This window comes from Protopterus annectens, chromosome 7.part0 (genome assembly GCF_019279795.1).
Source record: "Protopterus annectens isolate FY-2018-M chromosome 7.part0, PAN1.0, whole genome shotgun sequence".
NCBI lineage: Eukaryota > Metazoa > Chordata > Ceratodontiformes > Protopteridae > Protopterus > Protopterus annectens.
In genome coordinates, this window is record NC_056739.1 from 379,018,957 (window position 1) to 379,045,382 (window position 26,426).

Below are 26,426 nucleotides of genomic sequence, written 5' to 3' on the forward strand. Positions count from 1 at the left end.
AAAAAAGGATCACTAAGTATTCTGCCAGCTTTCAAAGCCGTAAGGCACTTAAAGAACGCTGTCAGAATGACAGTGTAAGAGATTCTGCTATGTTATTAAGAAATCAGGGACACATTACTGGCACAGTCAGCAGGCAAAAACAAATATGGTTTGACTTCTGCCACTTGTGTTTGCTGGTCGGCACTGGCAGGTTTAACTGCCTAGACTGATAACTGATCTTAACAAAATGAAGCAGTATTTAAACTCGGAAGCTTATATTGTCATTTGAAAATCTTTGATCTATAGTTCTTATTTTCCCTAGCAGCTTGTTATAAACAATTCCAATGTCCGGAATGTAAATTTTATGTTTGAAAGTGTCACCTGTACAAACTTGAGCATGCATGGCCATTGCATCAAATGAAATATTACTATTTATATCCACGTTTCTACTATCTGTGTTCTACTGTCCAAGCTTTAAAAACCTTTTAGTCTTTTCAAGACACACTATCTAAAGTGAAAAAGTCATACGGGTCCAACCTTCAGAAGATAGCAATCTGTCTTAGTGAGTAATGAGAAGCAGAACATTCATTCTTCACTGCAAAAAATGGCTTTTACAACAGCGAGCTATATAAATCAGAGCACAGAATGGCTAAATATAAAATCTCATTAAACTAAACAGCTCATACAGTTATGTTTCATACAGGGCTCCTTCATCAGTCTGTAAAAGCACTTTAAAATCAATGCATTTTTTAGTATGAACAGGCTGGTCAGCAACACAGGGCAGAGAACCTTCAAGCAAATTATTGTTATGATTTGAAAATTAAGTCTGTTTCTTTTTTCAGTGTCTTTGTTTATACTGTGTAGTAATTTATTGTCTTTATTTATATCTTTTTCTCTTCTCTACCTACCAAATATCTAGCCCCCCCCCCCCCCAACTGTTGTATGTGGACCAATTTGTTCCCTGGTGGTGCAGAATTACCCTACAGTTCATCCAGTGAGACAGCCTGGAAAGGGGCTTTCATCTGTGCAGACATCTGTGCACTTATGCTCTTGCCAGCATCCTGTCATTCAGTTGCCTTTTTCTGTTATACCCTAACCCCACTTTGAGTTGTTGATGTACACATCTGCATTATCACATGGATTGTCTAACACTTCACCATCTATGCATGTCTGCTGCCTCACATGTAAAGTAGTAGATCCGAGCTACTGTCACCTGCATAGAGAGTTACAATGTATGCCCTTCCCAGACTGACTCCTGCTTTCTGTGTTTTTTTTAGACCTCTATTTCACACTAGTGAAGCAACAGTCAAAGCCAGCCAGGAAACCTCCTCCTCCTCCTTCCCCTCCCAGAATAGGCAGTGAACATCCTATCTGCCATCACATTTCATTGCCTGAGCAGCTAATCGAATATGGGTTGCCTGGGTCATACTCAAGGCTTTATTCCTCTTTTGCCAGTGAGCTGACTTATATTGTGAAGCAGAGACTTAATTATAAAGCGAGTTAAGATTTGACCCTCACCTTTAGTGGCTTGATGTTGGATATCTCAAGTGATTTGACCCAGACTCATCAGGTTCTAGGACAGCAGCTGTTGTCACTGAGCAATTCATTGTGACTTCTGCCTTAAAACCTCCTTTAATGGGAAGAGGTACTGATGATTTCTAAGCATATATTCTTGCTCTTACTTTCTGCAATTTATGATGCTGTTGTTTTAAGTTTTTGTAAATTACTCTTGTTATATTATTAAGTAAACAATAATCTATCAATGTTCTCATTTCTTAGTTCTGAATGCATGCTACTAATTATAATCTTGTGATGCTGTCATTTGCATTTATTTTATAAACAAAATAGTGGATTTGTCTTTATCATTTTTTCAGTTTCCTTTCACTTTCTGAACTTGTTTAGGGATATCGGGCCTTCTAGTCCACCAATTTTTCTCCGATATGCATTTTACTTCTGAAATGTGTTGAGTTATTTTAACTGTAGCCTTGTAAACACTGAAAAAGTGTTCTTGTACCCTGGGCATGCACATGATTCATTCTTTGTAAACGTAGGCCTATTTGAGGCATCTGTCTTCCACACTATTTGTATTCTGCCTTGTTTTCTCCTCTCGTATCTGCTGCACTGGCACACATATACATGCCTTTTCTCATATTTCTGATTGTATTCTACTCTTTCTCATACACTTTTATGTTGACTACTTTACTTGAAGTTCTTGCTTTCAACCCCTCAGTTTTCTTGTCTTAAATCTGATCTCTCTAGTGATCTAACAAATTCAAACATTTCTCTAATGCCATATCATTTTGTGCTATGCCTTTCTCGCTTCTCCTTCTGATCTACAAATGTTATTTGTTTCTTTATCTCTTTAATTGTGTTAGGCAATTCACAGCTTTGTAGAAGAGTTTTCATTGCAGGGTAGTATCAGTGTGTGGACCCATTGCCTTCCATACACTACTTCTGTATATGAATATATTTCAGACTATATTCTTCTTTGTCTAGCAGTGGTTAATCTTCCTTTATGGGCATTTCTCATGTTCTGAAATATCTTTGTTTTGCAATTAATTTAATTTCCAGCAGTACTCCTGACATGAAAGTTGTGCATGATTTTGCAAAAAGTAAAGATCATAGTATGTTGTCTGATTTTTTTAGTTTAACTGTTTACTCAATTTTTTTCTATATAACCACACCCAGAAAATGGTTTCATGGTGGGCATTAGACAATGATTTATTTACTATAAACCATGTTGAGTAATCAAAACAACTCACTTCTTCAGAACAGAAGCCTCTTACTTACATTACAAGTTTAATACTACACCATTAAATTTGTTAATTTATATATATATATATATATATATATATATATATATATATATATATATATTCTACTCTTATTACCCTCCCTCTCCAACAACCCTACCGACCTTCCCTCCCTCACACAGACTTTTAACACCACTGAACACTGGCTAATCAATAACCAACTTATCCTTAGCCCAAAGAAAACTAAGCTTCTTCGTTTCCTCCCAAAACCTGTCTCCAGCTTTAAAACTTCTTTCAGTCTGATATCCATAGACAACACCATCATTCTTGCTGACTCCTATACCAAACTTCTAGGAGTCACAACTGATGATCAACTTAAATTTGACCATCATATCCAAAAATCTATCAAAAAAAACAAATCAAAAACTCAGTCTTTTGAATAGAAACAAAAAATGCTTATCCATCACGTCAAGGACTTCACTAGCTCAAGCCTACCTCCTCCCCTGCCTACTCTATTCTTCTCTTATATTTACCCACCTCCAAGCAAATCTTTTAATCATACTTGAACAAACATACAACCACATAGCCAGATTTGCCTGTAACCTCCCTTACACATTTCATCACTGCCTTGCTTTTAAACAACTACTTGAATTCCCTCAACTGCTACAACTTTCTCAGCTACTGATGACACATTCTCTCCTTTAAATACCTGCGAACTGTCCCTCCCTGTCCACCCTCCTATCCCAATACAAACCTCCAAAGCACTGACCAACAACTACTTGACACCTATAGGCCTAACAAAACAATAGGCAAGACTACTTTATAAATGCTCTATTTCGCAAACTTGGAACAAACTCCCTGCCACTATACATTCTATCCAGTCTTCATTTCATTTCAAAAGATAATTGAAGAGCTACCTTCTAACTCTCCCTCCTGCTCCTGTCACTACCCTACCTGACTTATACTTGCCCAGTAGTTAGACCATAACAATTCTCCTCTCCTGACTCTAATATAATTTTCATAAATACTGGTACTGTGGTACTTCAGCTGTTTTGCTGAGTAATACTATACCTAAATGTCATCATTTTTCTTCCTTTGCTACTATACTTCCCACCCCACTCCTTCTCATATCTGCATTCTTTTATTCTCTTGACTCTCCTAAACTTTACTCCCCACCCCGCTTTTTCTACCCCTCTATTTAATACTTCTTCTTCCTCTCTATCACTTTGGTCTAATCATTAAAGATGTTATAAGGCTTTTTTTCTTATGACCTATTTTAAATCTACATTTTTTTACTATAGGTTTCTACCTCTTGTAATTTTTAACTACTGTTTTTGCTGAATTATATGCTTTGTTAAATTCTATTATCGCATGATTATTTATTGTTTTGTACTCATATTCATATATGGCATAATGTATGTAGTTATGTATCCAAATTCACATTACTGCTTATGTAAACTCTGTTATTTCTGTCTTTGTGTGGAGCTTTCTTCAGGTCTCCACTGAAAATGGGCCACCAGCCCAGTTGGAATAAACTGTTCAACAAAAGACAAATAAATAAATGAATAATAAATAAATATAAGGTCCTCTGTCTGTGAGACCTTCTTAACAACGTCCCTCTCTGATGCATTTAACATGTAACTAGAGTGCTATACATGAATTTAGGTACTGAGTCATTGTGGATTCAGTATTTCATGATGGCATGACAGGAGTTTTAAGCTCCAAGAAAAATGTCTGGGTACCCAGTCTCATCAACAAAATAAAATACAAATGTAACATACATTTTGCTCTAAAAAACGAATAATTTGGTATTGTATAAGCAAAAGATGTTATATCCGTTTCCACAGGTTTGTCAAATATATTTGTTTCAGAAAATGTCTAATACAATTTAACATCTTAAAAGTGTCTTCTGAATCTGCCATAATCACACATATTTGGCAAATGTTATAACATTCCATGTGTAAAAGCAATGACTTCAGAATTTAATGTTTATGTTAAGGGTGGTAGTATAATTTTTCAAACTTCTCTTTCAGTGTGTCCCCGTATTGTACTTGCTATTGACAACTTTTACTGCTGCTTTAGATTTCTGTAAAATACACTTGTTCTGTTAGCAGACATTCTCAATACAGTAGAATGCGTACATCCATTGGAAAGTTTCTGCTTTGTACTTTTCTTCTTCTACAGTGACGCTGCTTGCCCAATTTCTTTCCAATGTGCTCAATTCCTTCTCTAGCTTATATTCTGGCAACATAAGTTAACTGAAATTTGATTTATTTATTTGCTCTGTGTTTAGCTTCCTAACTTCAAGAAACATTCACTTTCATTATTTAAATAGTGAGTGAGTTTTTTTCTTGCACATTTAAAAAAAGCAACAAAATGCTTACAACTCATAGATAGTTTTATCGCTATGCAGTTTGGAAATTGTTAATATATGAATGTTTTCCAGCTGACAACATACACAGAAAGGTCCATAAACATAACCACATGCATATCGGTTATTGCATATGCCAGGGCACTATGCAATAACGGAAGGCTCTTTGTACTTAATAATAAAACCCAAATTTTATGGCTAAAAATTTGCATTCTGCCTCACTAAAGGAGCTTCACATCTGAGTGACAGACAATGGTGGTTGAAAAAAAAAATTAAACCATGTGCAAATATTACTTTTCAAATACAGTTCCAAACTGCTTTACAGAACATAAGAGTAATAAATTCACCAGTAACTACTCGTATGGGAATGAACATTATACTTTACTCACTTTCACTTCTGCAGAACAATAAAGGTGGAACTGGTATTGCCACTAACTAATATTTTTATTGAAACATGGTCAGAAGGTGAGGTTTGTACATACTGCAAGAAAGCAGAATCTTAGAAGTGAAAGGATAATATTAACTCTCGTTTGCCACTTGATCCCAAGACCTCCAGAATACTGTGTTGATGCCACTGTTGCTGCTGCTACAGGACCAACAAAGCCTCTGGATAGATAGGTGACTTGTATTCACGTAAGAACCATATCCATCCACCATGGAAATCCCCAACATGGTGACTTAGGTCAAATTACAAACAGAAACACACAGAAATACAGACAAATCCTTATGTTTAAGCGCTGTTATAATCACATAAGTGAAATGATAATATTATCTCTCATATAGGAATCAAACACAATATGCAAAGTATGCCATGACAGAGATGTGATTCACCCTACAAAATAAATTAAAACTGCAAGGCTGGAATTTATCAACCTTTAAGAATGCCTTTAACCATAATGTGTCTTATTAAATCATCACAGAAGAAAAATATTTTAGAATAATTAGAAACCACACAAAAAGACTCACACCCACAAAATATTTGCATTTATTAAATGAGGCTATATAAATAAACATTTAGAAAGAACAAGATAATCAGCAAACTATGCACAAAAAATAAAATATAATAAAATACAGAATTCTAAGTATATAAGGGTAAAAGACACACATATATAGATAGATATGTGTATTAATATATGCAGCTACCTATATCTATCTGTATGTGTGTGTGTATGTGTGTGTGTGTGTGTGTGTGTGTGTGTGTGTGTGTGTGTGTGTGTGTGTGTGTGTGTGTGTGTGTGTGTGTGTGTGGGTGTGTGTACAGATATAGCTATAGATATATATATATATATATATATATATATATATATATATATATATATATATATATATATATATAAAATACAGGCACTTGGTCGAATGTCAGAGTACCGATGCTACAAACGCTGAAAGCAGTGACTGCAGTTTTGCATATGTCGAATTTTCAGATGCCGAACCCGGAAATACCGAACGCCAGCCAGGCAAATATTCCCCCCTCTCGACCCATGGTAGCACTTGCTGTGGCAGTTGTACGACCGGGAATTTCAAATTCGAAGTTGTTCATGACATTATGAGCATTCTCGCCTGTGAGTTTTGACATTACGATTCGGAAAAATGGCCGTTTGGCATTTGGTCATAGCCCAAATGCATGTATTCCTATATATATATATATACATATATATATATACATATATATATATATATATATATATATATATATATATATATATATATATATATATATATATATATATATATATATATATATATATATATATGTATATATATATATATATATATATCTATATATATATATATATATATATATATATATATATATGGATCCCCTACAGAAAACCAACAGCTCACAACACCGACACCCACATCGCCGACACCAAAAGCCAGACACACAAAATACCGACAACAACACTACTGCAGAAAAAAGGAAAATAACATTTCCTTTTTTCTGCCAGCAGGAGGGCTATGCCCCCCTGCACCCCCCCGTGGGGGGGCTCTGCCCCCATACCCCCCGTAACTTTAATATACCAACTCCGAGATTGCACTACAGTACAGGAATGGAAATATTTCCAATCCACACTATGGAGACTTACGTTTCCCCGTTGTCGGTATTTCGTCTATCGGGCTTTTTATATATATATATATATGAAAAACCAAATATGTGTGTGTGTGTGTGTGTGTGTGTGTGTGTGTGTGTGTGTGTGTGTGTGTGTGTGTGTGTGTGAGTGTGTGTGCGCGTGTGTTTAAGCTGTTACATGGGAGAGTTCAGTTGGACTGACGCTATGACACTTTCTATTATTGCACTTTATAGAGACAAACAAATAGAGTGCACTGCACACACACACACACATATATACACACACACACACACACACACACATATGCTAATTTTACTAGTATAGTAACAACTAATTTATCTTGCTAATAGCAAACAACATTTGGCTATTATTGCAGACATTGAAAAAGCTTCTGTTTTGGTCAACTGGGTCTATGCAATCACAGCAGAACCAATATAATAATTATAAATCAAATTATCAATAATTGAAACAGAGATTGACTATAAAGGGATTAATACAAAGATGAAGTATTTGGGTATCGTCCTTACCAAATAGCAGAAGTAAATTCTGACAGCTATATAAAATAATGTATATTTGCAAAATTGAAGGCATTCATCCCCAGAGTCACTAATCTTCCGTGCAGGACTAGCATATTAATGAAGGCACACTGCCTGAGCTCCTAGGCTTACATGGAGTGTGTACAAGTGCAGGGGGCATGTCTGAGAGCAGAGCTCTCAGAATAAACATGCCCCTGCAATGTAGAACAACAGAAAGTGTTAAGAAATGAGCGAGATTGCTCATAGGAGTTCGCATATCCCCACCAACAGTTCCCCATGTGTACAACAGCAAAAATACATAAAAATCAAATGAAGAAACCTCTTTATTTTTTTTTTTAAATCCAAGTACAGCAAACCGTAAGTGTGCGGGTGTGCCCATCGCTTAGCTACAGTTAAAGCAGCTTAAAAGGCTGAAGAGGATAACAAGGAAGATATATGCAAACGAAGCAGCACAGCAGTAGTGTAGTGGGCAGAGTATTCACATAATAAGCAGTCATTCCCGGTTTGAGTCCCACTGCAGCACAGTCTATTTTACATGTCAAAGCATGTTACAACCAATATTTCTGTTACAAAACCCACTAAATAACATATATTTATGAACTGGAGTACTGCAGGAAATGCACATGTGAAGTGTCAGTGTCATAATGAATAAGGCACTAGTAAGCAGGTTTAAGCATAAATAAGCAGTAGTAAGCATATGTAAGCAACAGTAAGCATGTTTAAGTGCATTTGTACAGGGGTAAGTACTGCCTACACAGACTAAGCAATATAGAAGCTAACTGAGTGTAAGAGACTGTAACCAGAAGTTAGCAGTGCTTACCACTGCGCAAACCCACGCAAAGCTGCTTACAACTGCTTTAAAGTACCTTAATCACTCTGTATCCAATGGCCTGTGTTCTGCCTAGCAACAAAATAAACAGCCTCTGCAAAGCTCGAATCCAAGACCTTGTACACTATAGTCACAGAAGTTAACCACTAAGCCATCATAGCAGAACCCAAGACTGAGGTTTAAATTAACAAATCCTCACCATAGGAAACTCAAACTGAACATGTGAAATGAATCCATGTACAGTGTGACATTTTATAACCTGCTACATAACATAAATATGTGAACTGGAGTACTGCAGTAAGGCCAGATGTGAGGTGTTATTGTAATAAAGTGCTGAAGTCCCTAAGACCCCATACAGTGTACGTACACATGAATCACAGATACCAGACACAGATATAACATGTATCAAATAATAAATCAGTGTCAAAAGGAAAATATAATGCTAATTAAATATTAAGCAATGCTAAGCATTGCACAGCTCAGCTTATGTTGTGTAAGCAATGTGTAGGCCGGCTAGCTCAATCTGTCCAGTGGTATACCCCTTAAAGCAATCCCAACATTAGGTAAGCAGGTGTGCCCATAGCTTAGCCTTTTCAAAACCATCCAATCATGGGACAGTGTAGGAAATTTGGTGTATTTAAACTCAACAGGTGCCAGTAACTCCCATAACTGGTTGCAGCTCCCTGCAGTAGGCAGAATGGCTAGAGTTGGGGAAGGGACTCAATTTAGAGTGCAGTGCCGGGGCACCCAGGAGTCCAGATTCATGGTATGGCTCCTGGTAAAACAGCATGAGGAGAGACTACTGCAGGGCCAGTACCAGGGCACTCAGTATAAAGTGGAGGCCTGGGACAGTCTCGTCTCTGACCTCACCAGTGCCACTGGTATCCCCCAGACTGGTGAGCAGGTCAGGCATCACCATGCTGACCTGAAGCAGCAGAGGGATGATCTGTTTGAGCAGTGGATCAAAGAATCAAGGCAGATGGCCGATGCCCCAGTACTAAGTACCCATTTTACTACATAGATAATGATTGCCTAGCTTGTGTATACTATGTATAGGTAATGGCTAAATATCACTGTATTTCTCTGACAGCTACAGATGAGTAGGCTGTGAACCAGCAAGCCCATGCTGCTAGGCTGCAAAGGCTGCGTCACGAAGCAGGTTAGTAATAATCTTGCATGTACTATCATAAGAAAAACAAATAACAGTTATAGAAAGCGTTGTACCAGTATAAAAATGTATTGTGTATGGGATGTACTGAATAACAAAAAGCAGAAGCCAGCAACTGTGAGCTGTATAAACTAATTTAATTAGTTAAAAAATAAAAAAACACAAGAATAAACAGACCGGTTTCAGCTATGGTGTTAACCTAGCCTTCATCAGTGTAAATTCCCAAAACATCTTGAGATTCTTTTATACACATGGAAATAATTAATCACAGAGTTTCGTTGGTGAGCTCATGAATATTCATTAGTATACAAAATCATAAATATTCATTATGACCAGGCTGGAAAAGTCCACCTAATTTCACAATCCATTTCTTTTCTTTTACATTTAGTTTGCTGTGCCAGCCAGATTTATTAGATCTGTCGCCTATTATTTTATCAATGATGGTAAAATGAAATTTTGCTGTAGTATGTTTAAGAGTATGTTTATACAGGACATTACTCATTCTCTTACATTTAACATCACTGAGGTGTTCAGAAATAAGTAACTTAAGAGGTCTGGATGTTTATCCTATGTAAAATGCATGACAACTGCAAGAGGCCATGTAGATGATCCAATCCGTGCTGCAATTTGCAAAAAACCTGATATCATATATGGTACAAGAGGGAGGAGCATAGGGTGACATACAAGAGTGGCGGAAGATGCAGACAGGTGGATTATATCTTATGTAGGAGGGCCAGTTTGAAGGAGATTGGAGACTGTAAAGTGGTGACCGGGGAAAGTGTAGTTAGACAGCATAGGATGGTGGTTTGTAGGATGACATTGGTGATCAAGAAGAAGAGGAGGAGTGTGAGGGCAGCACCAAAGATCAAATAGTGGAAATTGAAAAAGGGTAATTGTGAGGTGGAGTTCAGGGAAGAGTTAAGACAGGCACTGGGTGGCAGTGAAGAGTTACCAAATAGCTGGATAACTACAGCAGAGCCAGTAAGGGAGACTGCTAGAAAGGTGCTTGGGATGACATCTGGACAGAAGAAGGATGACAAGGATACATGGTGGTGGAATGAGGAAGTACAGGAGAGCATACAGAGAAAGAGGTTGGCAAAGAAGAAGTGGGATTGTCAGAGAGATGAAGAAAGTAGACAGGAGTAGAAGGAAATGAGGTGCATGGCAAATAGAGAGGTGGCAAAGGCTAAGGATAAGGCATATGAAGAGTTGTATGAAAGTTTGAACACTAAGGAGGGAGAAAAGGACCTGTACCGATTGGCTAGACAGAGGGACCGAGCTATGAAAGATGTGCAGCAGGTAAAGGTGATAAAGGATAATGAGGAAAACATACTCACAAGCGAGGAGAGTGTGTTGAGCAGATGGAAAGAGTACTTTGAAGGGTTGATGAATGAACAGAATGAGAGGCAGAGAAGGTTGGATGATGTGGGGATAGTGAATCATGAAGTGCAATGGATTAGCAAGGAGGAAGTAAGGATAGCTATGAAGAGGATGAAGAATGGAAAGGCTGTTGGTCCAGATGACATACCTGTGGAAGCATGGAGGTGTTTAGGTGAAATGGCAGTGGAGTTTCTAACCAGATTGTTTAATGAAATCTTGGAAAGTGAGAGGATGCCTGAGGAATGGAGAAAAAGTGCTTTCGGTACCAATTTTTAAGAATAAGGGTGATGTGCAGAGCTGTAGTAACTACAGAGGGATTAAACTGATCAGTCACAGCATGAAGTTATGGGAAAGAGTAGTGGAAGCTAGGTTAAGATGGGACGTGATGATTAGTGATCAGCAGTATGGTTTCATGCCAGGAAAGAGTACTACAGATGCGATGTTTGCTCTGAGAGTGTTGATGGAGAAGTACAGAGAAGGTCAGAATGAGTTGCATTGTGTTTTTGTAGACTTAGAGAAAGCATATGACAAGGTGCCTAGAGAGGAGTTGTGGTATTGTATGAGGAAGTCAAGAGTGTCAGAGAAGTATGTAAGAGTGGTACAGGATATGTACGAGGGTAGTGTGACAGTGGTGAGGTCTGCGGTGGGAGTGACGGATGCGTTTAAGGTGGAGGTGGGGTTACATCAAGGATCAGCTCTGAGCCCTTTCTTATTTGCAATGGTGATGGACAGGTTGACAGACGAGATCAGACAGGAGTCCCAGTGGACTATGACGTTTGCAGATGACATTGTGATCTGTAGTGAGAGTAGGGAACAGGTGGAGGAGACCCTGGAGAGATGGAGGCATGCTCTAGAGAGAAGAGGAATGAAGGTCAGCAGGACTAAGACAAAATATATATGTGTGAATGAGAGGGAGGATAGAAGAATGGTGAGGATGCAAGGAGTAGCAGTGGCGAAGGTGGATAAGTTTAAATACTTGAGATCAGTAGTTCAAAGTAATGGTGAGTGTGGAAGAGAGGTGAAGAAGAGAGTACAGGCAGGATGGATTGGGTGGAGAAGAGTGTCAGGAATGATTTGTGACAGACAAGTACCAGTAAGAGTGAAAGGGAAGGTCTAAAACAGGGTAGTGAGACCAGCTATGTTATATGGATTGGAGACAGTGGCATTGACAAAAAGGCAGGAGTTAAAGCTGGATGTGGCAGAGTTAAAGATGTTAAGATTTGCACTGGGTGTGACGAGGGTGGACAGGATTAGGAATAAGTATATTAGAGGGTCAGCCCAGGTTGGAAGGTTTGGAGACAAAGCCAGAGAGACAAGATTATGTTAGTTTGAACATGTGCTGAGGAGGGATGCTGACTATATTGGGAACAAAGATGCTAAGGATGAAGCTACCAGGTAACAGGAAAAGAGGAAGGCCAAAGATAAGATTTATGGATGTGGTGAGAGAGGACATGCAGGTGGTTGGTGTGACAGAGCAAGATGCAGAGGACAGGAATAAATGGAAACAGATGATCCACTGTGGTGACCCCTAATGGGAACAGCCAAAAGAAGATGATGATGATGATGACCTATCCATAGTATACACAAGCTAGACAAGCATTATCTATGTAGTAGAATGAGTACTTACTCAGTGCTGGGGCATCAGCCATCTGCCTGGATTCTTGGATACACTGGTCCAAGAGATCACCCCTCTACTGCTTTAGGTCAGTATGGTGATGCCTGAGCTACTCACCAGTCTGGGGGATACCAGTGGCACTGGTGAGGTCACTGGTGAGACTGTCCCAGGCCTCTGCTTTATACTGAGAGCCCTGGTACGGGCCCTGCAGTAGTCTGTCCTCATGGTGTTTTACCAGGAGCCATAACATGAATCTGGATTGCTGGGTGCCCCAGTGCTGTGCTCTAAATCGAGTGCCTTCCCCAACTCCAGCCATTCTGCCTACAGTAGGGAGCTGCAACCAGTTATGGGAACTTTTGGTGCCTGTGGGGTTTAAATACGCCTGATTTCCTGCACTTTCCTGTGATTGGAAGGTTTTGAAAAGGCTAAGCTATGGGCACACCTGCTTACCTAATGTTGGCATTGCTTAAAGGGGCATACCACTGGGCAGATTGAGTTTGCCAGCCTACACATTTCTTACACCATGCAAGCTGACCTGTGCAATGCTTAGCGTTGCTTAATATCTAATTAACATTATATTTTCCTTTTGACATTGATTTATTATTTGTTACATGTTATATCTGTGTCTGGTATCTGTGATTCATGTGTATGTACACTGTATGGGGTCCTGGGGAATTCAACACGTTACTACAATAACACCTCACATCTGGCCTTACTGCAGTACTCCAATTCACATATTTATGTTATGTAGCAGGTTATACAACATCACACTATGCATAGTTTCATTTCATATGTTCAGTTTGATTTTCCTATGGTGAGGATTTGTTTGTTGAAACCTCAATCTTATGTACTGCCGTGATGTCTTAGTGGTTAACTACTGTGACTGTAGTGTACAAGGTCCTGGGTTCAAGACTTGCAGAAGCTGTTTAGTTTGTTGCTGGGCAGAACATGGGCCATTGGATACAGAGTGATTAAGGCACTTTAAAGCAGTTGTAAGCGGGTGTGTGCATGTTTGCATGGAGCTAAGCACAGCTAACTTCCAGTTACAGTTTCTTATACTCAGTAAGCTTCCAGATTGCTTAATCTGTACAGGCAGAGCTTATCCCTGTGCAAACATACTCAAACATGCTTACTAGTGCTTATATATGCTTACTACTGCTTAGTTGTGCTTAGACCTGCTTACTAATGCCTTATTCATTATGACACTGATACTTCACATGTGCATTTCCTGCAGTACTCTAGTTCATAAGTATCTGTTATTTAGTGGGTTTTGCAACAAGAATATTGGTTATAACGTGCTTTGCCATGTAAAATAGACTGTGTTGCAGTGGGACTCATACCAGGAATGCCTGCTCATTAGGCTGATGCTCTGCCCACTACACTATTGCTGTGCTGCTTCATTTGCATATATCTTCCTTGTTATCCTCTTCAGCTTTTTAAGCTGCTTTAACCGTAGTTAAGTGGTGGGCACACCTGCACACCTATGGTTAGCTTTAATTGGATTTTTAAAAAAAATAAAAGGATTTCTTCATTTACTTTTTCTGTACTGTTGCTGCTGTACACATGGGGAACTGTTGGTGGGGATCTGCGGACACCTATGAGTGATCTCGCTCATTTCATCCCATTTTCTGCTGTTCTGCATTGCAGGGGAGTGTTTATTCTGAGAGCTCTGCTCTCGGACATGCTCCCTGCACTCGTACATGCTCTGTGTAAGCCTAGGAGCTTGGGCAGCGGACCATCATTGATATGCATGGAGCGGTGCCATCCTGCTCCTAAACAGGCACTTCTGTGCAGGACTAAGCTAGTCCTGCATGGAAGATTGGTGAATCTGGGGAATGATGTCAGTTCAAATTATTATTTATTATTTTATTTATTTATTTATTTTACATTTGTTAATCGGGAAAGTCCGACTGGATATTAGTCCATTTTCAGGGGAGGCCCAGGTAGAAAAGTTCCAAGAGATACAATTTTATAGTTAACAAATAATACCGACAGTAAATTAAATGCTAGTAATAATTCATGTTACAATCTGTAGGATAGTATGTTTCATTAAAAATATGCAGTGATGGAATATGAAAATATACAGTATCCTTCCTTACTAGAATAAATCATCTATTCTTGTGAATAAAATAAACTCTAAGGTCTGTCTAAATTATATGAAATAGTTTTGTGTAATAAATTAATTTTAGAATTATCTTCATTGAAATAATTATGAATTTCTCCAACAGCAAACAACAACGTAATATATGCAAGGTACAGGACGGCACAATGAATCCTCAGCTGGAACAGGTAAAATTTATTGACAAAACGCTGGTATCCACAGCTCAATACAAAAAGAACAACGATAATACTCCACACCAAAATAGTACAAAATGTCAAGCGAGTCCTAAATGTAGTCGACAGTTAAGCGCTTTCATCTGGCTAAGCAGACTTCCTCAGAACTGCCTTAAAGCATTACAACTTCCTTTTTAAATTGAATTTTGGCGCCAACAATTGTTGAAACTCTTAAACGGAAACCTACCTACCTAAATCTGTGTACGATATATTGACAAATATTTAATGCTATGCTAAACCTTTTTAAAACTACTTAAATACATGAAATCTTAAAAATGCATAGAATGCATAATAATAAAAATACATCTAAATGTTGTAATATTGGTATATTAATACCCATATGAATCTGCAATTTGCAAACTAATATTATTAATCTTGTTAAAATTCATATCACACTAAAGCTATTGACTATGGATATATACAAAAATACACAATTAGTACAAAATTGGTGCAAAAACACAAATGCAAACTGTCGTACTTGTAGTAACATAATATACCATAAATCTAGCATATAAACAATTAATAAGGTTATTTAAACCATACTTAAAAAAGGTTTAATACTAATATAATCATTAATTCCAGGAAATCTAAGAGCATCAGTCAAAATTTGCCATTTACTCTCTTTAGTGGCTAAAATGCCCTTTATATCTCCACCTCTTATACTTGAATTTACCTGATCAATAATGGTAAATTTAAAGTTATGCGTGTCCCCATTTTGAATAATGTGTCTACATAGTGCGTTCTTTTTATCTTTCTTCTTGATACAATACAAATGGTCGTATATACGACGTTTTAATTGTCTTTCCATTTTTCCTATGTAGAATGCGGAACACACATCGCAGGTGGCAATATACACTACAAACTTTGTGTTACAATTTCCAAATCTACCACTAATATATGTTGTAATTGTTTAATTTAAATCCATCTTTTTCATTAATATACCTACACTGTTTACATGCGCCACATTTCACTGTGCCTTTTCTATTGATAACAGTATTTTCATTACTACTTTCAACCATCTTTTTCAAATTTGGACCCATTTTGTACACAAATTGAGGAAACCTACCTATCTTTTGTATTATATTTTCATCCATGGTCATTAGCCTCCAATGTTGTTTAATAATATTTTCTATATACTTCACCACAGGTGAGTACATAAGTACACATACCCTTCCCATTTGTTCTTTTGTTCCCTTCTTGTTTTGTACTATAGCATTTCCCAATAATGGTTTGTACTTCCTATCCCATTCCATGTTAATGTATCTAACTACATCATTTAGTAAAGGTTTGGGGTACCCTCTTATGGTGAACATTTCCTTGATGTTGTTTAATTCTTGTTTCATTATATCCTTAGTGGAAGACATTCGGGCTGCCCGTATACATTGTCCCTTAAATATATTTTTGAACATGTGTATAGGATGATTGCTAGTAAATTCCAAGTAATCATTTGAAAATGTGTCCTTTCTATAAATTTTGGAAACAAAACCTTCTTTTCCATGACTGATGTATGTGTCCAAATAAGCAATACCTTTAACGTTATAGTTGTATGTAAATTTTAGAAAATCTGTGGTCTGGTTAAGATATGTGACAAAAGAATCGATGTAGTCCACTGGACCATCCCATAATATGAACAAATCATCTAAAAATCTTGAATAATACTTGATGTGTTTATAATATGTACTGTTAAATAGATGTTCCGACTCCCATTCCAACATGACCAAATTTGCAAAAATGGGAGCACAAGATGCTCCCATTGCAACACCTGTAATTTGTTTGAAAAACTCATTTTCGAAAAAGATATAATTATATTCCAATATCAAACCCATCATGTCAGTCATGAGATTGATCTTGTCCCATTCAAAATTAGTATGTTTCCTCAAACTACTACAAAAAATAGTCAAGTCCAATATCCTTTGGAATACAAGAGAATAAATCTACGACATCTATCGTTAAAAATACTAAATTTTCACTCCAAATTTGGGGTGTAAGTTTACTTAAGAACATCCACGAATCTTTGATCAGATGGGGAATGTTGTTATATACTGGTTTTGCCCATCTGTCTATAACAACTCCTATAGGGTAGGTCTTAGACTTACTTCCTGAAATAATAGGTCTAAATGGTGGATTATCCATATTTTTGTGTATTTTTGGTATTCCTATGACAGATGCTAAGGTAGGATTTTCAACCTTTAAAAACTGATACACTTCATACGTAATCCTATGGTCAATATAATATTCTTCCAGGGCCAAATCAATACGTCTATACCTGATGTTAACTTCATTTAAAGAAATGGCCTCGTATTTACCAGATAAATGCAGAATTTTATAGATCTCATTAAAATAATCTAATTTATTGAATATAACGATGCCACCTCCTTTATCAGGTTTCATAACCCTCACTTGATGGTTATTGATCAAAGTTTTTAAACATGTTCGTTCACCTACAGATAGATTATCATTCCATTCATTCCTTTGTCTCAAGTTCATTCTATAGTTTTTGTAAAAACTATAAATGCCCTGACTAACTGTTTTTTTCAAAACTACCTACAACAGGATTACTGGTGGGTACAAAAGTACTTTTTTTTCTTCAGGATGTTGTGTTTCCTATTACAGCTGTCACTTTTTTCTATTTCTTCTTTGTCAAACTGAATTGCTAAATTTAGCCTACGACAAAACAATTTTATTTCCATAATTGTGTCAACTAAATTCATATCAACAGCAGGAATAAACTTCATTCCTTTGGAAAATAATTTGTAAAAATCTTCCGTAATATCATAATTTGTGTAGTTAAACACTTTAAAACCATTGTAGGTAGTAATAATATTGTGTTTATGTTCAATTAATTCCAAATGTACATTATCCTGCTTCTCACTAAGTGTACCAAAATTTTGAATGTCTACATTCATTAAAAACTCGTTATCATAGTCATCCTTCTCATAAACATCCTTCCTTTGTTCTGTGATTTCTTTGTCACATGTATTATTTGTCATTATCTCTTTCTTCTGTTCCATGGTGTATATGAGTTTTTTGGTTGATATCCACCTCTACCCTTGTAGCCACTCACCTCACCATCCACAGTATAATTTCCGAATCTTTCCAGTCTATCCTTTTTGTAGTCGTGTCTATCCTTGGGCCATATATATGCTCTGTGATTTGTATAATGATCTAAATCACGGGCAATTTTCCTTGCTTTTCTATTGTATATATCTGTAGCTTTGAGATCTGCCTGGGTGAATTGTTTTTCATATAACTCACACCATTGCATAAAACATTCATGCTTCACAATTTCCTGATTTAATATGTCAACATCATGAATTAGTTTTGTAATTTTCTCGTCATTCTTTTTCACGTCATTCTGTTGGCGCCAAAATTAAATTTAAAAAGGAAGTTGTAATGCTTTAAGGCAGTTCTGAGGAAGTCTGCTTAGCCAGATGAAAGCGCTTAACTGTCGACTACATTTAGGACTCGCTTGACATTTTGTACTATTTTGGTGTGGAGTATTATCGTTGTTCTTTTTGTATTGAGCTGTGGATACCAGCGTTTTGTCAATAAATTTTACCTGTTCCAGCTGAGGATTAATTGTGCCGTCCTGTACCTTGCATATATTACGTTATTGAAATAATTATCAAAATGTATCTGATATACATAGAGGATTGATTTTAATGTCATCAAAAGACTATATCACCCTTATTTTGGAAAACATGTTCATGGCTGTGTCTTTAAAAACCTTTCCATGCAGACCACAGAATAAGGAACATTTTTAATGTTGCTGTTGGAAAGGTACATTCCAAAAATAATTTTTAATGTTGCTGTTGGAAAGGTACATTCCAATAATATCATATCACAATGGAAACACATATTTTATGGTTGAACTTATTAAATAAAGAATTTTAGTTAGAATTTCAATCCTTCAGTCAGGCATTATGATCAGATTTTTTAATATCTTAATACTTCATATTATTTAAAGTTCCAGTTCCTTGATGTATAGGTAAATCTCAGTTTTCTCACCCTCAGTGTCTATTTATGGTAGTTCAGAAAGCCATAAATAAAATTTGAAATAAAGACATTACAACTTAATTTAAGAATTCATAGACATAGTCACTGCTGTATGTCATAATGTAATCAGCACTTTTAAAGTAAGGTTAAAAAGAACAACAGTTAATTTGAAATATTTTTAAGCCTAACAGTATTTTAGAGAGATATGAGAATATTATTTCCTATGTTATACTGTTAATCATATTTATAATATTCTATGTATTGAAAGCACAATAATTATAGATGTAGAAGTACAGTTTGCAAATGTCCCGGTAGGATAAATAGCTGGTGTTGTGCAACATTTTGAATATGTTGTAACAGTATATTGAAATTAAAATTTGTAGGAAAAAAAACAGTCAAAAGTAATACAACACACTCATATTACCAGATATGTCAAATTTATGAAGGCAGTCCTAATTTTGTTAATTGTTGTCAGAAGAAAAACTGAAAATAATGAAATGTTCCAACTAGACATTTCTCAGTTTTTCTAAAATGTCACACGGTTCTGTGAAATTGAATCACACTGCTGTAATATAAAATAATAGATATATTTTCTGATTCCTGCTTTATCCATTTCAGGGTCTCAGGAGGCTGGATCCACTACAGTCACTTGCTGTTTACAAGGCCCAAAAGAGACAATCCTGGGCATGACAACAATCTTATATAAAACCTGTAAAACAATGCAAAAGAAATAACTGAAATTTAGCAACAGGGAGCCTCAGATTTGCAAATAAATTTAAAATGATATTTGGCTTAGTGGACTGTTCAGCAGCGATCAAACATTTCTAGTAAAAAAATTACCACTCTGATTTTTGAAAATAATAGTACCCTTACATGAGGCCTGATCCTTTGCATTCTCATTTAGCAGCTTAACAAAAGGCACAAGTTCAATAATGTTATTTTAAGATTTACATACTGTAATGAGCAGATCATACAGAGATGTACACAGTGAAACACAAAAGAGGAAAGCATTTTTTCACATAATGATAACTTCAGAGAAAAAAGACCAAAGGCAAGGACACCAAAGGTCCGTGAAACGAAAAACAGTATAAAAAGTATAATTAGGATCCGCAGTCCACCAGGGATCAAAAAATGTAAAAACTTTTATTGTAAAATGTTAGCACTTTCAGGATAACCCTTCCTCAGATGTTAAAACTTCTCTAAACTAAGCACATTTTTATAGTACAAAATAACCAGTCCAGAAAGAGAACAATTAACAATGAAATGATTAAACATATGGTCTATGCCTACTAAGGATGGGCTTTAAAGGCACCACACCATTGAGTCCTGGATGCCTACCAGCTCCTAATTCTATAATCCATCTAGTACCGCAGTATTCCATGTAACTAGTAACATCACCTCCTCTAGTACTAGAGTGCACTTGCTGTAATGCTTGAAAGTAAAAATATGTCCTGGACATTTCTCAATGTGTAAAAACAAGGCATTCCTCTTGTCCTGTAAATGGATTGCAGATAAATGTCTCAAAATTCTATCTTTAAATTTACAATTAGTTTTGCCTACATAGAATGACAAAACACAGGCACACTAAGCCACATAAATGATATTCTTCAAAAAGCACGTCACCTGTACTTTTGGTTTATAAACCCTTCCAGTAATAGGATGCACAAAATTTGCATCTTTACTAATAAATGTACAAACTTTACAGTGGTGACAGGGATAAGTACCTATGTTTCCCAAGAAATGGGTATCAGAAATTTGCTTATCACATAATATCTGTCTTAAACTCTTATTCCATTTAAAAAGAAAAATTAGACATTCTCCTACTAATCTCTTTAAAGAATCAGCAGATTGTAGAACTTTCCAACTGCTTTGTATAATGTTTTTTACCCATCTAATGTCACTACTGTAGGTGATGTGTAAATCAACTTTGCTTTTATATAATCTATTTATAGTTCTATTATTTCTCTTTCTCTGTGCTAAGCTCAATCTGTTAGCTGTTCCTGCTGTGGAAAACCAAGAAGCTGCTACAGTATCCCTGGAAAAATTTAACATTATGAATAAACCAAAAGTACAGGTGATGTGTCTTTCAAAGAATATCATTTATGTGGCTGTGTGCCTGCTGTTTGTCATTCTATGTAGGCAAAACTAATTATAAATTTAAATATAGAATTTTGAGACATGTATCTGCAATCCATTTACAGGACAAGAGGAATGCCTTGTTTTTACACATTGAGAAATGTCCAGGCCATATTTTTACTTTCAAGCATTACAGCAAGTGCAATCTAGTAATAGAGGAGGTGATATTGCTAGTTACACTGAATACTGCGGAACTAGATGGATTATAGAATTAGAAGCTGGTAGGCATCCAGGACTCAATGGTGCGGTTCCTTTAAAGCCCATTCTTAGTAGGCGTAGACCATATGTTTAATCATTTAATTGTTGATTGTTCTCTTTTCTGGATTGGTTATTTTGCACTATAAAAATGAGCTTAGTTTAGAGATGCCTTAATGTCTGAGGCAGGGTTATCCTGAAAGCACTAACATTTTACAATAAAAGTTTTTACATTTTTTGAGCCCTGGTGGACTGTGGATCTTATTTATACTTCGTGTACTGTTTTTGGTTTCTGCAGACCTTTGGTCTCCTTGCCTTTGGTCTTTTTTCTCAAGTTTGTTCATAACTAAGCAGTGAGACACATGGCTCAGTCAACTGAAGACTCTATTAAACTGGACTACAATCCCGTTACACCTCTTGCTAGGTCTTTTCGTGAAAGGATGAAGAAGCTGGCTACTATTAACAACAATCCACTCCTTAACATGACATTTTTGAAGGAACTGTGGACACTGCCAACTTACCGCAGGTAGATAATAATGAGTGTTTTATGGAACTGTTCAATAATTTAGAGAATGGGTTATAGCAACTGAAAAGACTGCAATGGCAGTGACTTCATTTGGAAGCCTGCCTACATTTCTGTATAGTGCCACGGGGTATGAAGGTTCTCTGTATGCCTACTTATGGGGATCGTCACCCTGATTTGTTGGCATGCTGGCAGGAGATTAACATTGAAACCAGCTTTAAATACATGTGCTTATTGATTGATGTTTTTCTACCGGAGGAGCAGCGGTTGATTAAAACTGTTGAAGAATGACAATGTGAATTAGAACAGAAATTCAGTAGTGGCAATTATTTGCTTAAGCTGGATACTCTGTATTGTGCTGTCAGTGCATATGATAATAAATTACAAAGGGTCAAAACCAGGAAAATTAACAGGGACTTCCTGGATTTTAGCCAAGGTAATATTTTTTTTATGGCCAAAAGTCACCTCAGATAAAATGAGACAGAGTACAGCACACAGTGAAGGGGTACTGGATGCAACGCCATTGGTTGAGCTAATGGGTTCAATGGTTCGGAACGACCAATCATCTCATACTTCCTCGTGTTCAGTCAGTACACCCATGCCAGTACAGATTTCAACTGCGCCTTTATCAGGGGAAAATGAGAAGACCAGGAACAACGATTTAACATCTGATAAAGTATTGAAGGCAAAGGGGAAAGTTAATAATCATAACCCTGCTCTTGAGTGTGCCCAAACCAGCGTAGGTGCTACAGTGAATGTGAATGGACCCCGATACTCTTGCTTTAGGAGCGAGACCCAAAACACTCTACTCACAGTTGTTTTTTCATCCACTCCCAGTTTCAATGCAAAAGAAAAAAGAGAAATGAGTGGATATACAGACAGTTCCTGCAGGCAGCAGAGAATGGAAGCAGAGAAAAACGTTGGTCTGACTGCAGGTACTGACTATTTGTTTTTTAATTTGTCTAATATTACATTATCTGAAACACAGCTTGGTGTTTTAAAGAAAGGGATGAATTATGTTCCAGCTTCCAAATACGCATTTACTGATTTGGTCATAGAGCTTAAACAGTTTGGCAGAAATTTACAACTTAAAAAGCTGTTTCATTTGGGCAATGAGGAACAATCGAGTACTACTAGTACTAAGGAAACCTAGTTTGTTTATACCAACCATGGACTCTACTATTGAGACTTTTATTAAAACTTGTGAGGACCAATTACAGGGATTGGATCAATATAATAGGTATAAATGTTTTTACAATCTAACTCAGGATGAAAGAGCAGCATTGAGAATGTTACAAGCTAACAAAGAGCTGGTCATACGACCAGCGGACAAAGGAGGGGCAGTAGTGCTGATGGATACTGTTTACTATATTAATAAAATTGAATTTATGCTCCAATCTGAAGAGACATATGAAAAGATTACCCTCTCTGATGTTAATAGGATTGTAACACGTTAAACATGTTTTAAATTAGCTTAGACTTACACATGTTCTGAGTGAAGAAGTCTTTGAATTTGTGAATGTTGATTATCCCACAATACTGATTTTTAAAGCTCTACCCAAAATTGACAAATCTTTAAATGATCCACCCTTTAGGCCTATTGTCTTAGGCAGAGGGTGGATCACTGAATATTGTTCCATGTTGGCTGAGTCTAAGTTGAAACTAGTTGTACATTCAGTACCTAGGATATTAAAGGATAGTGCACATTTTTAACCATGCTGCATGATTTTATTGTTGGTAAAGTTTTTTCTAATCCTATTTTGTTGGTCAATTTAGATATAAGACATCTATTTACAGTTATACCAAATGCTTTTGGATTAACAGCATTGAAAAACTTTTTTTTAACATGCATAACTATCTGGATAAGACAACTGTCTTTCAGATTTTGTGTTTATTAGAAGTTGTGCTAGAAAATAATGTGTTCTTATTTGGGAAGCAGTATTACTGGCAAAGATGAGGGGTTGCCATGGGCACCCCCTCTGCCAATTCTTATGCCAATTTGGTTCTAGCACAATGGGAAGATGACAACCTTTTCAATACTGAGCATGAATGGAAGGAACAACTTCTTTTTTATACACGATTCATTGATGATGTCTTTTTGTTATGGGCAGGCACCACAGAAACTTTGATGGATTTCATTAATTATTTAGAACAAACTACTAGTTTTCTGAAATTTTCTGTGCAGTATTCCGATTTTGAGATAGATTAATGGATATTAAAGTGTTAAAAAATGGGGATGGGTCTTTTGACACCAGCATTTTTAGAAAAGAATGTTGGAAGAATGGCTTGTTAGCCAAGGACAGTATGCACCCAGGATTTGTTTTTCAGAATATTATAAAGGGACATGCATTATGGGTCTCTAGGTTATGTACAGATGATCAGGTTCTCTCTCAAGAGATGACTAAACACCTCAAATTTAGTTTTGAGAGGTTACAAAAATAGGGAGGTGGACAAAATTATTCATAATGTTAAATGCTCCAGGAACAGATAACAGATTGTGCTTAGCACAGAAAAAGAGAAATAACAGAACTATAAATAGATTAGATAAAAGCAAAGTTGATTTACACATCACCTAAAGTAGTGACATTAGATGGGTAAAACAACATTATACAAAGCAACTGGAAAATTCTACAATTTGATGATTCATTAAAGGGATTAGTAGGAGAATGTCCAAATTTTCTTTTTAAATGTAAAAAGAGTTTAAGACAGATATTATGTGATAAGCAGATTTCTGATACCCATTTCTTGGGAAAAGTACGTACTTATCCCTGTCACCACTGTAAAGCTTGTACATTTATTAGTAAAAATGTGGATTTTGTGCATCCTATTACTGGAAGGGTTTATAAACAAAAAGTACAGGTGACGTGTCTTTTGAAGAATATCAATTATGTGGCTAAGTGTGCCTGCTGTTTGTCATTCTGCGTAGGCAAAACTAATTGTAAATTTAAAGATAGAATTTTGAGACATTTATCTGCAATCCATTTACAGGACAAGTGGAATGCCTTGTTTTTACACATTGAGAAATGTCCAGGACATTATTTTTACTTTCAAACATTACAGCAAGTGCAATCTAGTAATAGAGGAGGTGATATTACTAGTTACACGGAATACTGCGGAACTAGATGGATTATAGAATTAGAAGCTGGTAGGCATCCAGGACTCAATGGTGTGGTTCCTTTAAAGCCCATTCTTAGTAGGTGTAGACCATATGTTTAATCATTTAATTGTTGATTGTTCTCTTTTCTGGAATGGTTATTTTCTACTATAAAAATGAGTTTAGTTTAGAGAAGTTTTAACGTCTAAGGAAGGGTTATCCTGAAAGCGCTAACGTTTTACAAATAAAAGTTTTTACATTTTTTGAGCCCTGGTGGACTGTGGATTATATTTATACTTTTTATAATGATAAGTCCATGTAATAGTGATCGGCTAATAAATAAGTATTTCTCAGAAGTCATATAAATCCATAATATTTGTAATGGTAGTGTGAAAAAGCATGACATTGCTTCCAGAGTGAAGCAGACAACAACAAAAAAATAATGCTTCTTTTTTGCAGATAAAAAATGTCAAAATATTTTCTTTAAATAGAAGATTTTTTTCTGGAAATATGTTAAAGGAGTAGCAAACTCCCTACATTCAGTAATCAACTTTAATGTACCATACTCAGGCAGCAATGTGAAAAAGTGGAACAACAGAGGAAAATATATCGCCTACCATGTAAAATATTACATAACAACATTTTCTCATGTTCTGCTTTCATGCAAGGACTTATACTGGATAAAGGAAATAATGAAATTGTCTGAAGGAAATCATTTTTAGACATATGTATGATAACCATCTCTACAACAGGAACTGATATTTCAGACCTTGTTATACGGCTGCTGGTGGATTTTTTTTAGCTATAGAGCAGTTTTGTAATTGCAATCTCTTTTTTTGGAAGTTATGGCTAAATTTGTCATAAATAAGTTTTCTTATCTGTATATCAGCGTGGTTGGCAGATAAAAAATAGGCATGCACATTAAACAATAACAGACAGCAAGTGGAGGGCATGAAATGTTGTTATAGGTTCATAGGTTCATAGGAATGTACTAGGCTAATGACCTTGGAACCTTTACAAGCCTAGCCCATAGGATTACCCTGGCATCGTGCCATCCGACCTTAGTTCCCAGTGCCTCTGTCAAGTAGAGCGACTGGAGTGATCCCCGTGATGAATTTTCTATTTCCCATCCACTCATCAGGATTTATCTTAAATAGGGCCAGTGAGGTGCTCTGTTTGACATGTATGGGAAGTCTATTCCATAGCATGGGTTATGAACCTGTCCCTCCAGCAGGTTCTGTTGATTGTGGTAATGAGGTAGAGATCTCTGGAGCATGTGGTGTGGAGGGATTGGGATTTCTTTAGATGTAGCATTTGTAATAGAACTGGTTCAGACATGGCTTTGTAAGTCAAGCAGAGATCGTCTCTAAGTAGGCAGTATGAGACAGAGAATAGTTGGATTTTTTGAGTCTGTCCATATAGGACGTGTTTAAGGCCTAGGATCC

At 36.5% G+C, this 26,426-nt stretch overlaps 1 long non-coding RNA gene across 2 annotated transcripts in view; it reads left to right on the forward strand.

The window, feature by feature from the left end:
- The first annotated feature begins 1,387 nt into the window (after positions 1 to 1,387).
- LOC122806476 overlaps positions 1,388 to 26,426 on the forward strand; it is a 452,807-nt gene continuing 427,768 nt past the window's right edge. For both annotated transcript variants that reach the window (XR_006365511.1, XR_006365512.1), the window contains exon 1: positions 1,388 to 1,624. This is a non-coding gene — a long non-coding RNA (uncharacterized LOC122806476). The remainder of the gene's footprint in view (positions 1,625 to 26,426) is intronic.